The sequence below is a fragment of the Narcine bancroftii genome, chromosome 12 (genome assembly GCF_036971445.1).
Source record: "Narcine bancroftii isolate sNarBan1 chromosome 12, sNarBan1.hap1, whole genome shotgun sequence".
Lineage (NCBI taxonomy): Eukaryota > Metazoa > Chordata > Chondrichthyes > Torpediniformes > Narcinidae > Narcine > Narcine bancroftii.
In genome coordinates, this window is record NC_091480.1 from 73,390,645 (window position 1) to 73,407,600 (window position 16,956).

Genomic DNA, 16,956 nt, shown 5'->3' on the forward strand with positions numbered 1-16,956 from the left:
CCCTCTGCCATGAGCTACAATCCTTTCCCTTTTTCTGATACTAAACTTTTCCTAATTTACAAACCTCATCTATTTCCTGAGTCTAATAGTGGCCTCATCCGTTAAATAATGGCAATGGGTTACTTTGAAATAGGAAAGAGAAATCCACCCCGTAAGAATGTATTGCACTAAACTGTGGGATTCAATGGGGAATTGCAGTATAATTTCCATGAATATCACGTATTAGGACTCTGTAACCATGGGGTTGAATGAGAAGGCAAAAATTTGGAAAAATGAAATTTAATGTGGAAAAGTGTGAGGTCATGCATTTTGTAAAGCAGAATCTAAAGGCAGATTATCTAACTGTAGAAAGATTGTAGGTGAATGACACACATACAGTATATACTACATTTCTCACACAGCACATAATAATTGCATACATACATAGTGTTCTTGTGCATGAATCAGAAATGGTTAAGCAGGCAAAGGCAGCAGGTGGTCAGAAAGACAAACAGCATATTGGCCTTTATTGCAAGAGGGCTGGAGTTTAGAAATAGATAAGTATAGTAAAGCCTATTGGTGAGGCAGCACCAAATGGTGCACAGTTTGCGTTTCCTTATTTGAGGAGATTCATTAGGTTAACTCCTGGGATGAACTCCAATCATGAGCAAGTAAAGAAATTTGATTCCATTTCTTTGGAGTTTGAAACAATGTGGGATGATTTTATTGAAACATGTACAAACGATCCTTAGGTAGTATTATGGGGTACATGTTGAGATGTTTCTAGTTGTGGAAGAATTTGGAATGATTCATGATTTCCAAGTTTAGGCACCAGTCATTAAAACCGAGCAACAACTTCTACAGATGTGATAAATCTCTGGAATTCCCTACCGTGGAGGGCTGTGGAAACTGGAGTACAGCAGCATTGAAAGGAAGTAGGTACTTTTGTGAACGATCGGGCGATGGTGGGTTGTGCAGAATTGGCACAGAAGAGATGGTATCTGCGGAAGATCAGCCATGATCATGTTAAATCGTAGGACAGGCTTGTGGGGCAAGTTGGCTACATCTGCTCCTATTTTAGGCTCTTACGATGCCAATTAATTTTCTGCTCATGTCTCTCTAATTGTCAAATAAAAGAGAAATGATTTTAAACTCATGTGCCCAGGAAGAACCAGTCAAAGGGAGAGAGAAAATGGAGAGGTCACTGAACATTTTGTTTGCACTACACCCTCTACAATTTAGATTTATACACAAGAGTTGTACAGAACGGAAATAGTCCCTACAGGTCAGCTCATCCATGCCAATCAAGGTGCCAGCTGGTGCCATATGCCTGCATTTGGACCATAAAAAGCTTGAATTCTTTCTGATCTATGAAGCTATCCAGATATATTCTGAATGTGTAACTGTACCCACCTCTATGCAATCTCATTTGCCTGCCTTCAGCTCATGTCTCTAAGATTTTCCTATCCACCTATGGATCCAAATGCCTTTTAAATGTTACCTGCCTCTTGCGGCTAATTCCACATACCCACCATTGCCCCTCATGTCCCCTTTAAATCTTTTCCCTGACTCTAAACCTATGCCCTCTACTTTTAGACTCCACTACCCTGGGGAAATGACCAAATAGCACCTTTGTCTAGGACCCTCATGATGTTAAAACTGCTATGTCACACCCCCCCCCCCCCATTCCAAGGAAAGCAGACGCAATGGATCCTGTCTCCCCTTAAGCCTTTCGGCCCTAACAGCATCCTTGTGAATCTTTTCTGCACTCTTAATCACATCCTCCTAATAGTACAATGAGCAGAACTGCACACAATATTTCAAGTTTTGTCTCACCAACATTTTGTACAGCTGTATATGACATCCCAACTCTTGTGCTCAGTACAACCTCTTCACCACCTGGTCTATCTGTGTCACCTCGTTCAGGGAACTATGTACATGCTCCTAGGTCTTTCTATTATAAAATTCACTGTGACAGGACCCTAGGGGGACTATCTTGTTTATTTTCCCAAAATACATCACTTTCCATCAGCCATTCCAACTCCATTTTCCCAGTTGATCTGGATTCTGTGGTAACCTTAGACAACCTTCTTCACTGTCCACAACACCACCAATTTTGGTGCCATCAGTAAACATACTAATCATGCACCTAGAACCTCATCCAAATGAATAATATATACATATATATATATGAATAATATACCTCATCCAAATCAATAATATACACACACACAGTAGAAACCCTGTTAACAGAATTCAAGCAATTGCCAACTTCAAGCACCCAGGGAAAAAAAAAGAATAAATAAAAATTAATATAAATAAGAATAAATAAAAATGAAAATAAAAGTTTAACATTGTAAAAGTAAATGTTCTCTGACATAACACATTAAGCTTTGATGAGGATGGGAGCAAATATTCAGCCAGTGGAGTGCCTTTGTTGTGCTTTGCTCATAGCAGCTATTTGAATAAAGTTTGTATAAAGTTGTTTGAGTAAAATGGCATTGCTCAAGATGAAGAGCATCTTGATGCTGCTCGCCGTTGAGGTGACGCTCTTACAGTGTCTCCTTATCCCTGCTTAGTAAGAGTCTTTATTAGTATACTAGCCTGAGTATGTTATTAAGTACATTAGTAAGACTTTACCTGTAAACCTGGGGGAGGGGAAGTTAATTATGATGTTATTGTTCATCTTTCAGGCAGCTCCATGGAAGGGGAGGAGCCTGCAAATGCAGTGACGAGTAAATGTTTTCAAAGAACATGAGTGAAAATAAAGTAAAATGCTACGGTTTATAGCCCCCATGTCAAGCAATCAAGAAGAAGGCTCGCCAGCAGCTATACTTTGTGAGGTGTTTGACGAGATTCGGTACTTCACCGAAGACTCTCGAAAACTTCTACAGGTGTACCGTGGATATCATTCTGGCTTATCCAGTGGTGCTCATGCTCAGAACAATAAGAACTCCAGAGAGTTGTTAACTCGGCCTGCAACATCAGGGACACCAGTCTTCACTCCATCGAGGACGTCTACAAGAGGCAGTGTATTAAAAAAGCAGCCTCTATCCTCAAAAGCCCCACCACCCAGGCCATGCCCTCTTCCCTCTGCTACAGGAGAGATACAGGAGCCTAAAGATGAGCACTCAGTGGCACAAGGACATTTTCCCCGCTGCCATCAGATTCCTGAATAATCAATGAACCACAGACACTGCCTCACCTTGACTTTTTGTGCACTATTTTTATCTATGTTTGTAAGGCAGTTTATAAGAATATTTGCACCGTGACGCTGCAGCAAAACAACAAATTTCATGATTTGTTCATGACAATAAATCCTGATGTGATTCCAGTGAAGTGTCCAATATAAGTATAGTTTTTTTTGTCTTTTAAACTGTTTATTCTTAATGCAGGAGTATTAGTTAGGCATCGCCAGAGTGAGTCTCAAACAAATGGAAAACTTGTTTCTCTGGCATCTACCAATCTCCATAGGTGCTGGATGCCAGGGGTTTTACTGTATTACAAAAACATAACCAAGCCTAGTGTTGGCAGCATCTCCTATACTTCCCAAATTTGGAATTATAGAGTTCATGCAGGAAAGAGTCACTGATGTCAAAGACCAAGTAAACAATTACCAATGAGTGATGCAAGCGTGAGGAGCCAAATGCCTCATCTTCCTTCCATTTAGTGTGTTCTGAGCTCGTTGTGTAGTTCTGTAGTTAATGGGACTGGATTTTGAAGAAGTTGGAAGGAATATTCTGGACAATAAACTTCAATGAATACATAAGCTATAATTCCAGGAAAGTGGATGTCAGACAGGGCCAACATAATTACAAAGGTGTTGCGAATGTGGATTATGATGCACACCAGTTCACTTGCATGAACACCATCAATCACTGGCAGACCTTTAACTGAAGGGTCTACTCCATTTTTCCTTTCATATTGTCTAATGGTAAGCTCTGGCTTGATTCCACATGTTTACAATACCCAACATCAAAATAGATTTAACAGATACAGTTCAGTGAAGGTTCTGCAGGAGCCTTAATAATCTCTGTTACCATGTTCCTTCAGTCACTTGTAACAGTTTAATCCGCACGAAATTCAATACTGATGCTACCAATTAAATGAGAACAGCTTACCAAGTAGTCGATGTCCCCAAAAGGTATCAAACTAAAGGAATGACTTTCACAATAACCTTCAAGATAGTGAAAGAAGTCACACTAGTCTAAAGTGATTAATATCACAAATTAAGAAATGTATACTCAATACTTCTTATAACAAAGCAGGGTGACATGGTTAGCGTAGCGATTAGTGTGACACTGTTACAGTGCCAGTGACCTGGGTTCAAATCCAGCACTGTCTGCAAGGAGTTTGCATGTTCTCCTCATGTCTGTATGGGTTTTCTCTGAGTGCTTTCGTTTCCTCCCACCGTTCAAAACGTACAGGGGTTATTGGGGTTTTTAGGTTGATTGGTATATTTGGAGGGTGAGGGGGACACAGGCTCATGGACTGGAAGGATGTGTTACTGTGTTGTGTCAGCAGACTATTTACGATCTAGAGATGAATTACCGCATTTTGTTTTGGTTCAGTTTTCTCAGTTTTTCATCAGCAGGGCCTTTCTCGGAACTAAAAACTGTTTAATTCAGAAATGCATTTATTTTTTATCCTCTGTTGAACTTTTTCTATAGGCACCAAGTCATTCAGAAATGTGCATGGGTATGCTTTGATTGGTGAAGCCTATTTTCAATAGCACAGCTTTATTTTGTTTGGAGCTGTAGAAAGGAATTTCCAGTTCAGTAACTTCACTAAAATAAATGACTATCAACCAGTCAGTGGCTGTGACATCCACCATCATAGAGTGACGGTCACAATTTACATCAATTCTAGCCTGCATTGACCCACTTCAATTTGCCAACCGCCTATACAAGTCCATGGCAGACACCATCTTCTTGGTCTTCCATTTGGCCCTGGAACACCAGGACACCCATGTCAGACTACTGTTCATATACTACAGTTCCTCCTTAAATACATAGACCCCAGCAAGCTCATCTCCAAATATAACAGATCTGGGCCTCAGCAACCCCCTCTGGAACTGGATCCTTGACTTCCAGTCTAACTGACCACAATTACTCAAGACAGGTGATCACACTCAACACTGGAGCCACACAAAGGTATACTCAGCCCTCTATACTCACAATTGGGTGGCCAACTCCATCTTTAAGTTTTCTGATGAAGCCACAGTCATTGGTAAATATCAAACAATGATTGGAAGGAATGCAGATTGGTTTAGTGGCCTGGTGCCAAGATAACAACCTCTCTCTTAGTGTCAGTAAGAAAGAGAAGCTGATTATAGATTTCAGGAGGGTAAGTACCCTGTTCACATCAATGATGTGTAAGTGGAAATGGAGATGGCTTCAGGTTCTTATGAATAAACATTTCCAGTAACCAGTCTTGCACCAACCACATCGACGCATCAGTCAAGAAAGCTTTCTTCAAAGCCTTAGGAAGTTTGGTGTCCCTTAACAATTTCTACAAATGCACCATTGAATCATCCTTAATCTTGACAAAGGGCCCAGGCCCAAAACATTGGTTACTTTTTACTTCCATTGGATGCTGCATGACCTGCTGAGTTTGTCTAGCATGTTTGTGTATTGCACTCAATCCCAGCAGCTACAGACTTTCTTGCTGAACAATGTGAAAACATCCTGACTGGTTGCATTACACAGTGGTACAGGAGCTCCTCTGCCAAAAATAAGAATAAGGTACAGTAGGTCATGAATACAGTAGAACATTGTGCAAACCTCCCTCCTCTCCATCTACACTTCCCACTGTCTTGACACCCTGGTCACGCTTGCTTTACCCTCCTCTTGTCAGCAAGAAGATCTGAGTGTGAGATCATGCACGAATAGGCTTAAGTATAGTTTCTTCCCCCACAATGAATAGGCTCCTGAATGAACCACAGCAGTGATATCATGTTGCCCTTGCACTGGACCAACTGATTTCTTCACTGTCACACAATACCCTGAAATTGAGCTCTTGCCCTTTTACTTTGCGTGGCTGTATGCATGCTAGTATTGGCTTGGTAGAATGCTCACAAAATAACCTTTTTCTTTGTGCTAGCACAATGTGGCAATAAACTTGAACTTGAATTTGAACTTCTCAGCAGACCTGAGACAAAGTTGGCTGTCAAAATGGTGACAGATTTGAGGGGAGTATGTGAGATAGATGGGAAGGGGGCAGTGGGTGAGTAAGATCAAAGGGTGAGTTGCTATTCATAGAACGTAGAAAAGAACATTACAGCACAGTTCAGGCCCTTCAGCCCACAATGTTGTGTTGACCTATATACCACCCAAAAAAAACAAAACCCTCCCTACCTCAAAATCCTCTATTTTTCTTTCATCCCTGAGCCTGTCTGAAACTCTTAAATGCCCCTATAGTTGCAGCCTCCAACACCATCGCTGACAAAGGATTCCAAGCACCCACAATTCTCTATGTTAAAAAAAAATGTACCCCTGATGTCTCCCCTAAACTTTCCTCCCTTTACTTTGTACAGATGTTGAGTGGTACTGTTGGCGCGGTGGCTAGCAGAACACTGTTATTGCACCAGCGATCGGAACTAAGTGCTGTCTTGTAAGGAGTTTGTACATTCCCTCCGTGGAGTTTTCCCCAGGTGTTTTGGTTTCCTCCCACTGTTTAAAATGTACCGGGGGCTGTAGGCTAATAGGGCGTAATTGGGTGGCATGGGATCATGGACCAAAATAGTCTGTTCCCTTGCTGTAATGTCTAAGTAAAAAAATAACATTTAAAAAATGTCCTTTGGTGTTTGCTACTCCCACCTGGGAAAAAGGCGCTGGCTGTCTACCTTATCTATGCCTCATAATCTTGTAGACCCCCTATTAAGCCATCTCTAATTGTTCTTCACTTCTTTTCCAAACCTGGCATCATCCTGATAAATCTTCTCTGCACTCTCTGCATAACTTCCATATCCTTCCTGAAATGATGACCAGAACTGAACACAATATTCTAAATGTGGCCTCACCAGAGTCCCAGTCAAGAGTGGTCAAGTGTAGCCCCTTTCACACTTGCATCCCTTTAATCGGCCGTTCAATGTCCTGGGATAGGAACGGGGGCTTGGCTTTTCACACTTGACCACTCCTAACTGGGACACTGAACACTTTCACACTGGCAAGGAGCCATTCCCGGGGTTAGAACTGTTCTACCTTCTACCAGTCACATCATGACACATCGAGCGATGGTGGACCGGCCCTAAATCCTGATCAATATGTTAATCTTATATTTGAACAAAATTAATCATGCCTAATTATAACATAATCAAGCTTTATGTACAGCACCGTATGAGCCCTTCAGCGCTATGTGCCGACAAATCTAAACCTTTATAAGAGACCGTGGGAAAGAGTTAGCAATAAATAGCAACATTGGACAATTTTTAAACAGCGTGGGAAAGTTGGTAGCGCTATAGCGCACATTTTATACAGTGTGGGAAAGTTGGTAGCATTATCGCATACAATTTATAAATACCATGGGGAAAAAGCAATGGCGGACCTGCCCTCCCAGAATTCCATGCGGCAGAGAAAGGGCTGTATGCGCGGCTGCAGCAACGAAGCATTTATGGAGGGGTTTCTCTTCCTCACGGGATTCTCGGAAGTGAAGTCTGTCATTGATTTTTCTCACTGTCTTTATAAATTGTGCACTATAGCGCTACCAACTTTCCCACACTGTTTAAAAATTGTCCGCTATTGCTATTTCCCCTCTCCCCCCCGCTGCAACTTTCCCACAGCAAAGTTTAAACCTTCATTTTAATTTTTTCTTCCTTCACGTTCCTGCACTCATGCAAAAACTTGGATCATTTCAATTCCACAATCCAATTACCTCTTTCACACTTGCCTGACTGCAACACTGGCATCTGCAGACACCGAGGATTGTACTAGGGGTCGAGGCTGTCAATCCCCGATGTGAGATGATGCCATTTTACGCCAGCATTGAGCTTATTTTGTGTTCACACTAGACACTTTAAAGGCTGATTGGCGTCTAATTCCTGGGATCACTATGAAAGGGGCTTGTGAAAAGCTAAACCCCCATTCCTAACCCTGGACACCGAACGTCCAATTTAGTGGGGGCTTGTGAAAAGCCAAACCCCATTCCTAACCCTGGACACCGAACGTCCAATTTAGTGGGATGCAAGTGTGAAAGGGGCTATTGATAGGGTGGACAGCCAGCACCTGTTTCGCAGTTAACACCAGAGGACACAAGTACAAAGTTAAGGGAGAGAAGTTGAGAGGAGACATCGGGGAAAGTGTCTTTTTTTAAACACAGATAGTCATGGGTGCCTGGAATGTCTTGCCAGGGATGGTGGTGGAGGCTGAAACACTGGGGGCATTTAACAGACTCTTAGACAGGGTGTAAAGGGTGGGGCCAGTACTGCGCACACTGCACTCCACCTAAAAGCTCCTTTGCAGGTCCACGTCCTCCCCCTCCACGTCCTCCTCCTCAAAAGATGCTCACAAACTCAAGCTAGCATGCTGGAACATCAGAACCATGCTAGACAAGGCTGACAGCCACCGACCTGAACGTCGGTCTGCCCTCATCGTACATGAACTCCTCAGACTTGACATCGACATAGCCGCTCTCAGTGAAGTCCGCCTTGCAGATGTAGGCGGACTCCAAGAACGCGGCGCGGGCTACACACTCTACTGGTCTAGCAAGCCTATGGATGAACGACGCCTATCTGGTGTAGGCTTCATGGTCAAGAACTCCATTTCCTCCAAACTCGAAAACCTACCGACAGGCCACTCAGACCGGATCATGTCCATGCGACTTCCCCTTCAAAACAAGCGTCGCATCACCCTCATCAGTGTCTATGCTCCAACCCTCCAGGCGGAACCAGCAGAAAAGGACAAGTTCTTCACTGATCTGCGCAACCTCATTCAACACACCCCTACAGCCGACTTCAACGCTCGCGTCGGCAAAGACTCAGAAACCTGGCCAGGAATCCTGGGCAAGCATGGTGTCGGCAAGTGCAACGATAACGGGCGCCTCCTGTTGGAGCTCTGCGCAGAACAGCGGCTTGTCATTACAAACACCCTTTTTCAGCAGAGGGACAGCCTTAAGACTACCTGGATGCATCCCCAATCCAAACACTGGCACCTCCTGGACTACGTCCTGGTGCGAGAAAGAGACAAACGAGATGTGCTCCACACCAGGGTCATGCCCAGCGCGGAATGCCACACTGACCACCGGCTGGTTCGCTGCAAGCTCAACCTTCACTTCAAGCCAACGTCCAGGAACAGTAAAGCCCCCAGAAAGAGGTTCAATGTTGGAAACTTGCAGTCAGACGAAGTGAGAGGAAACTTCCAGGCAAACCTCAAAGCAAAGCTCGAGGATGCAATCCGCCTCACGGACTCGTCCCCTGAAACCCTCTGGGTTCAGCTGAAGACTGCCATACTGCAATCCACTGAAGAGGTACTGGGCTTCTCCTCCAGGAAAAACAAGGACTGGTTCAACGAAAACAACCAGGAAATCCAGGAGCTGCTGGCAAAGAAGCGAGCTGCCCACCAGGCTCACCTTGCAAAGCCGTTCTGGCCAGAGAAGAAACGAGCCTTCCGTCGCGCATGCAGCCATCTTCAGCGCAAACTCCGGGAGATCCAAAATGAGTGGTGGACTAGCCTCGCCAAACGAACCCAGCTCAGCACGGACATTGGCAACTTCAGGGGTTTTTAACGAGGCTCTAAAGGCTGTGTACGGCCCCTCACCCCAAGTCCAAAGCCCGCTGCGCAGTTCAGACAGCAAAGTCCTCCTCAGCGACAAGATCTCCATCCTCAACCGATGGTCAGAACACAGGCACATGGATGAAAGAAAAATAGAGGGTTAAATAAAAAGAAAAATAAAAGGAATATATGGGTCGGCACAACATCGAGGGCACCTCCCCTGTGGCCAAGCAGGACACAAAGATCATAGCCGTTGTCCCAGCTATCTCTTCCCTCCTCCCTTCCATAGCAACCTAGGGTATAACTCATCCAGTCCTGGGGTATTATAAATCCCAATGTTTTTAAGACGATCCAGCACTTCCTTTTCTTATGGTACAGCAAATAAGTTTGCTCTATTCTGACCTTATCTTAAGCAAGATCCTTCTATGCACCCAGAAAAGGACCAGCTATGCTAATCTTTATAAGGAGCAATGGTCAAATGCAGATCCTCCAGGTTCAAGTTGAAGCTTATTGCCATCTGACTGTACACATACAACCCAACAGAACAGTGATTCTCCAGACCACAGTGCACACATTTATACACACAATACACAGTCTATAATAAACATATGTACATAAAAATATAATTTAAAATATACATCAATATTTTGGGATGATTTACTCAGTTGCAATCTTAGTTCTGGGAGTCTCTTTTGACTATTGATCCTCAATCACAATCACTAACTGTAAAGCTCGTCAAAAGAACCAAAGACTTGTTGATCCAAACCAAGGCTTTTATTAGCAAAAGACAGGAGCTCTTCACAGGTGGCCGACCAGTCCGGAATGATCCGACCTGGCTAGGGACACAACCCTTTAAGGCCCAGACAGTAAGCGTGGCTAAGCTCTCAGCCAATCGGTGTAACCACAGTCATTACATACTCTAGATACTGTAACTATATACATTGGTGATAGGTCTGTACTATCACACTAAGTAAATCAACACTACACCAGTCACCTGTGAAAGGACTGAGGAACATTAAAACAGACAAGACGATCACTGAGGTCTCCTTTTCCTCTGTAGATGATATTTACTAGGAGCGCTGTGCAAAGAGGGCTCAAGGAATTATAGAAGACCCGTTTCATCCAGTGCACAGTATCTTCAACCCATTACCATCAAAAAGTAGGTACAGGAGCATCAAAATTAGGACTGCCAGGCTGGAGAATAGTTTCTCCCCATAGGCTGAGAGACTGATAAACATTATTCTATAACTGTGACAATCATCCTAAAGATTTCAATGTATTTATTTTGATTATTCATGTGATATTTATGTACTGTGCATGCACCATGGACTGGAGAGACAGTGTTTCAGCAGGTTGTATAAACATGAACTTGAAGGACTTGTGAATAGGCACAATTGATGACAACTGACGAAGTCACCCGGTAACAAAGGATGCATTGGATGCTTTATAATATACAGAAGGTACCTGAAAATCCCACCAGGATCTTTCATTGGCTCTTAGTTGATGATTTAAATATTGAATCTGCCTAAGGCCCATTTTGAAGTCATCCTGAAAATCATATCCCTTATGTCAGTCTTTGCAAGTCAACCTGAATGACGATATGCAAGAGATATTTCAGATTTATAATTTATCCATCCATTAGTTTATGCATTTCATTGCCTTCCTTCTGCTGCACATTCAAGATGACCAGTTGGTCCAGCGTTTCTTGCAATGAGCACATTTAGGGCACATTTTCTGAGATAACACCCCACAAAATGGTGCTCCCAAGATCAAAACGGATATGCCTGGTAAAATAAATGGAGGGTGCTGGGATACAAATTTTCTTACAAATTCAGCATCTGCCATTTTGTAAGAGAAACGTAGAATAGATTGATATCACAGTAAAATGTGGGCATCTTATTGTTGTGTCTATTCCCTGTTCCTGACAATTCTGTGTTTGAGCAAAACATTAGTTACAAATAGTTTTAAGGACACCAATTTCATGCATGAATCATCATCAACTCATTTCATTCCTATTTTTTGAAAAAATTCACTTGTGCCCATTGCTTACCATAAATTACTTGTGTAAAGGTGTAATTGCAAAATTCTTAACATCATTCAGTTCACATAAAAAAATAACCAGTCACCTGGAAAAGGGAACACAAATGAATTTCTCCTGCGGTTACAACGAACTGATACTTAGTTTCACCAGATAAATACTGTGCCCGCAGAATTACAGTTAGAGTCTGAGAACTATAGACATGGAAACATGCCCACCAAATCTCTACTGACCCCAGATACTAACCCCATTTACCAGCACTTCGTCCATATTTATCCATCTTGGTGAGAATGCACCTTCAAGTATCACCAGGAATGGAAACAGCATTGTTTTTTTTTAATGCATATATTCCATAAAATGTGGACATTTTGTGCTGTCTCAGTTTAGAATGAACAGCCTTGAGAAACAAGCAACTTAGAAATTCTCTGCAAAGAAATGAAAAATATCCCCAGGAAACCAAAAAAAATCCACAATTACTTGAAAAAGAGCAGCTTTTTGTTATTTGGAATTAGACAACTACTACTGAGATATTGCTGTTCATGATATGTTTCTCACCAGTAAAAGTTGCTTATTTGAGAGAGCCAGCTTAGTTATGGCAGCAAACAGCTGTGTTCCATAACATCTCAGGCCACATTTCCATGCATAAAATCTATTTCCATGTTCCAAATTTTAGAATAAATTCCAATAAAAGTTGTTTAACTGCAATATAATCCCCATTGAACTTTCTGGCTAATAGCCATAACAGTTTCATTATGCCTGTGAGTAGTTAATCTAATCAGTAAAATAATCAGTGGTGAAGAGTCTCATGTATTCTTGTTCACCCGTCTTTGGACAGCCAATGACCTCCAAACTTAATGGGTAAGCTTTGCTAGCTGGAATAAGAGGTTGCACAGAGAAACACATCTGTAGTTTTACATAGAACTCTATTACGAGCTCCTGTTTCAGTAAAATGGGATTATCACTGCAAGGGATAGTATAGACAGAAGGAACTGAATGGTCACAGTTAACATTTCACATCTCACACAAACACCATCACAACAGAAGTCACAGCCCAGCGACAATTCAACACATTGAGGGAAGGTTTGTCACAGTCTGTTCGAGATTCTATACTTTTGCAAAGACATTGTGATTTTCCAAGCGAGAACCATTCTGGCTGCTGGAGAGAAAACACCTTTTGAAACAGCTCTTGTGACCAGCCATTTTTGTGGAATTCAGGCCAAAGCATGTTCTGTGAATGATTGGGCTTTTTCAGTGGATTGACCTGTACCAGGAGGGTCTTTTAGGAAGCAAAGTGCTTCATTTTGATTGTGACCAACAGTGGAGGTCACTTGGAGAGACAGCTTCATTTTAAGTGTGACTAGCAGTGAAGGTACTTGGAGCGACCGGATCCAGGGTCTTGGAAGCTTCGTGGAGGTCGCCCAGTTTGAGTCTTGCCCACAAAAGGGCCAGGAGCTCATATGGATGGACGTTTCTTCAAAGGCAACGTAAGGAGAATCCGTGAGTCTGTAGCAGCCACAACTCCAGTCTTCCCATCAGCTCATCATTAATTCTGGGCATCACATTTCAAAGGGCTATGTTTCAACACTCAATTTAAAAGACTGAACTTTGAAGTAACTTTCTAGATTTTTGCCTGGACTGTAATGGTTTGGGTATAACGCACACACACATACCTGCACGGAGCTGGGGATAGATTTAGTGTTAAGGATAGTTTAAAAGTTAAGACCATAGTTTAAGAGTTAGAAATAAAGTTAGTGTTTTAAAATTAAACTGTCTGGTTCATTGCCTATTGCTGCTCATTGTGAACAGTTTGTAACAACTCCGAGACAATAAGTGTGCTTTGCTGGGACCTCTCCATTAATTAGGGATTCTTTCTCTCCCTCCAATCACTTGCTAATCTGACTTGTCGCAGGACGGGTCTGGACGACTCATTTATTTCCTGAATTGGAAATGAGGAATGAGCAAAAAAAATTAACAATATTAAAATATGTTTTATTGCATTTTACATTTTAGTTTTGTGAAAACATTTTAATAAATATTTTTTAATCAATTGAAAACATTTAAAAATCACTAAATATATTGACACCCCAAGATCATTAGTGATGATTGGTGATATCTGCAATAACTTTGTAGTTCCATTGCTGACACATGTTTTATTTTTAATTTCAGCTGCCGTGGTAGGTTTTGCATTGTTTCTGGATTATTAGTCCTGGCTTCTTGTGACTAATTTAACCACTACATCACTGTTCCCTAGGGAAGATGTCTTAGGTGGGAATCAGACTGAAAATTTCAAATAGTCAGTAGCTGCAGATATCATCAAACCCGAGGTGGACCACTGCCAAGATTAGCAGAGTTTCTTCTTGAACTGAAGCTTAAATTGAATTAGGCTGAACTCACGGACTAAAAAAAAAGCACCTGCTATTGTCTGAGCAAATCCAGCCAGTAGCTTCACCCCATGCCTCTAAAAAAGGAATTTAAGGTGAGATGGCAGGATAGCATCTACTATAATTGCATGACAATAAACTTTTCATTCTCGCCTGGATCTGGCAAACTTTAACCTTGAAAAAGGTTGAAAGAGCACAGGAAATATTTATCAAAATCGAATGGGTCAACCCTTACACGTGCACAAAAACAGATTTAAAGAACACGAGCAACAAAAAAAACCCTGAATTCCAATTTGTGTGTTGGGACTGATGCTTGGTGGCTACAACTGAAGAGATTATTCTGCAAGGCTTGTGTACCCATCTCCAAGACAAAAATAGTTTTGAAATTATATTCTTTTAGACACAGAATGCCATCTTCTTTCTACTGTCTACTATGACACACTATCACACAGGTGGAGCGGTCAGTAAGTCCAAACTTACCCTGTTTCTGATCCCCACCTGCCTGCAAATGATAAGGGGTATATTGTTTCCACTGCACAGACCAAGATTAGCAGTGGTGCTGGTTTCTTTCAGTTGAGGGGCAATCTTCATGCAACACTTGTGACTCTAAATTTGTTCACCTATTGAATATTTTGCATCAATAAACCGTACACGTTGCTCATGAGATAGAGAGCGTTGAACTAATTTAATTGAGGCTGTCTCATCAGAATGTAATTTACATTTTCGGGCAGCCTAATCAAAGTACAAATGAATTTAATTCTCATGTGCATTGTAAGATGATGTGTGCATGCAGTATATCTCACCTTAAAAACAATAGTTCACTGCTTTGTAAATCATACTCCCAATAATACCTCCTCCAAAACCTATCAGGGATACCATATTCACTTTTTTAACAAGGAGTTTAAAAGGTTTTTATTTTTCTGTTTCATATAGATAGAATCAAGAATTCCAGTGGCTTTGAAGATATCATTGAATACATTTACTTTCAAAAAAAATGTCAATTTTCAGGACCATAGGCTGGAAATTCTCTTAAGCACTGTGAAATAGGTAGATTTTACCCAGAGTGCCCACAGCACACTTCCACAATCCATCCTCTCAGCACTTGACACCTGTTGATGCAATTTAAGCACTGTTCTTGAACACACACAAGACGTGAAAATGCCATGTACCCCTTAATAAAATGGATGAGTCCTGTACCAAAATTCATTAACTGGGCCCATTTTACTTGGTTAGCTGTGGAGGGTGTAGACTACTCTTCCTTGTGCAGGTAGCTCCATTAACTGATTTTCAGTCAAAATTCAGTCACATCTGCCAATCCCCTTAACCTGGCAGCTCCATTCCTTACAACAGAGTCTGATCAAAGTATGTTCCAGTTAAAAGCAAGGACACTAAGGCTGGGGGAAGCCAACCTTGGATAACTAAGGAAATCAAGGAAGGCATTAAACTAAAAGCATGTGCGTACAATGTTGTGAAAAGCAATGGGAAACGAGAAGATTGTGAAAATTTTAAGAAGCAACAAAGAACCATGAAGTGGGCAATAAAGAGCAGGAAGGTAGACTATAGGCACTTTCAGGTGGCCAATATACCACGATGTAAAGCCACATATTCTACCCCTATGCAGCTGTCGGGAGGCCACCTGAAAGAGCAGGAGGCGTTTCCGAAGCACACTTTCCAACCCTCCTCCGAGAGGGATAATTGCCAGACCACTGAAGTCCCCCAGGCACCTGAATGCAGCCGCCTGAAAGCGGCTGCTAAGGGGATAGATGACAATCAGCTGGTGAGTGCCTGACAGCCCACCTCCTCGCTGCCCATGCCCCCAGCGCAGGACGTCAGGGATGGGGCGGCCAGTGTGGGATGTCGCCGGCCGCCCCAGTCCTGACGTCCCACACCAGCCGCCCTAATCCTGACATTCCAAAGGGACAGGAGCCGGAATGCGCTCCGAGGTGCATCCTGTGCAGCTGTCCCTTTCGGGTAGCCATCGCTGTGCTTTTAGCGCTGCCACCTGAACGACCATTCCACAGGTCTGAATCCGTTCCTGCAGGCGCCTTCTTGGCAGAGAATGCACCCGAAAAGCGGCTTATGAGAAAAGATTAGAACAAAATACAAAAAACAGACAGTTAATTTTTTAAAAATAATTATATAAATCACAAAAGGATGGTTAAAGTGAAGATGGTGCCTTGGAAGATGAGAAGGAGGAATTGATATTGGCTGAGGCTTTGAATGACTATTTTGTGTCGGTATTCACGGTCGAGGACATGTCGAACATGCCAAAGACATATTATGGATAGAATGAGAGGTGAGGACCTGGATGTAATAGCCATCACTAAAGAGGTTGTACTCAAAAATCTTGAGGGTCTAAAGATAGACAAGTCCCCTGTCCTGATGGAATGGATGCTGAAATAAATGGCAGAAGTAATAGTCAAGGCTTTGGGGCTAATTTACCAAAATTCTCTGAGCACTGGGCAGGTCCCAGTGGATTGGAAGCTGGCAAATGTCACGCTAATATTCAAAAAAGGATGTGGGCAAAAAGCAGGGAACTATAGTCCAGTTAGTTTAAAACCTGTAGTTGGGAAAATGCTTGAAGCTCATTAAAGAAGAAATAGTGAGGCATCTGGAGTGAAGTAGATCCAAGATTGCTTCAGCAAAGGAAGTTCTTGCTTGACAAATTTACTAGAGTTCTTTAAGGAGATAAATAACATGGTAGATGGAAGAAAGCAGATGGATGTTGTTTACTTCAATTTCAAGAAGGTATTTGATAAGGGTGCCACATAAATGATGTACAGTAGATAAGGATGGATGGAGTTGGGGCATGGATAGTGGATTGGTTAACCAATAGAAAGCAGAGAGTTGG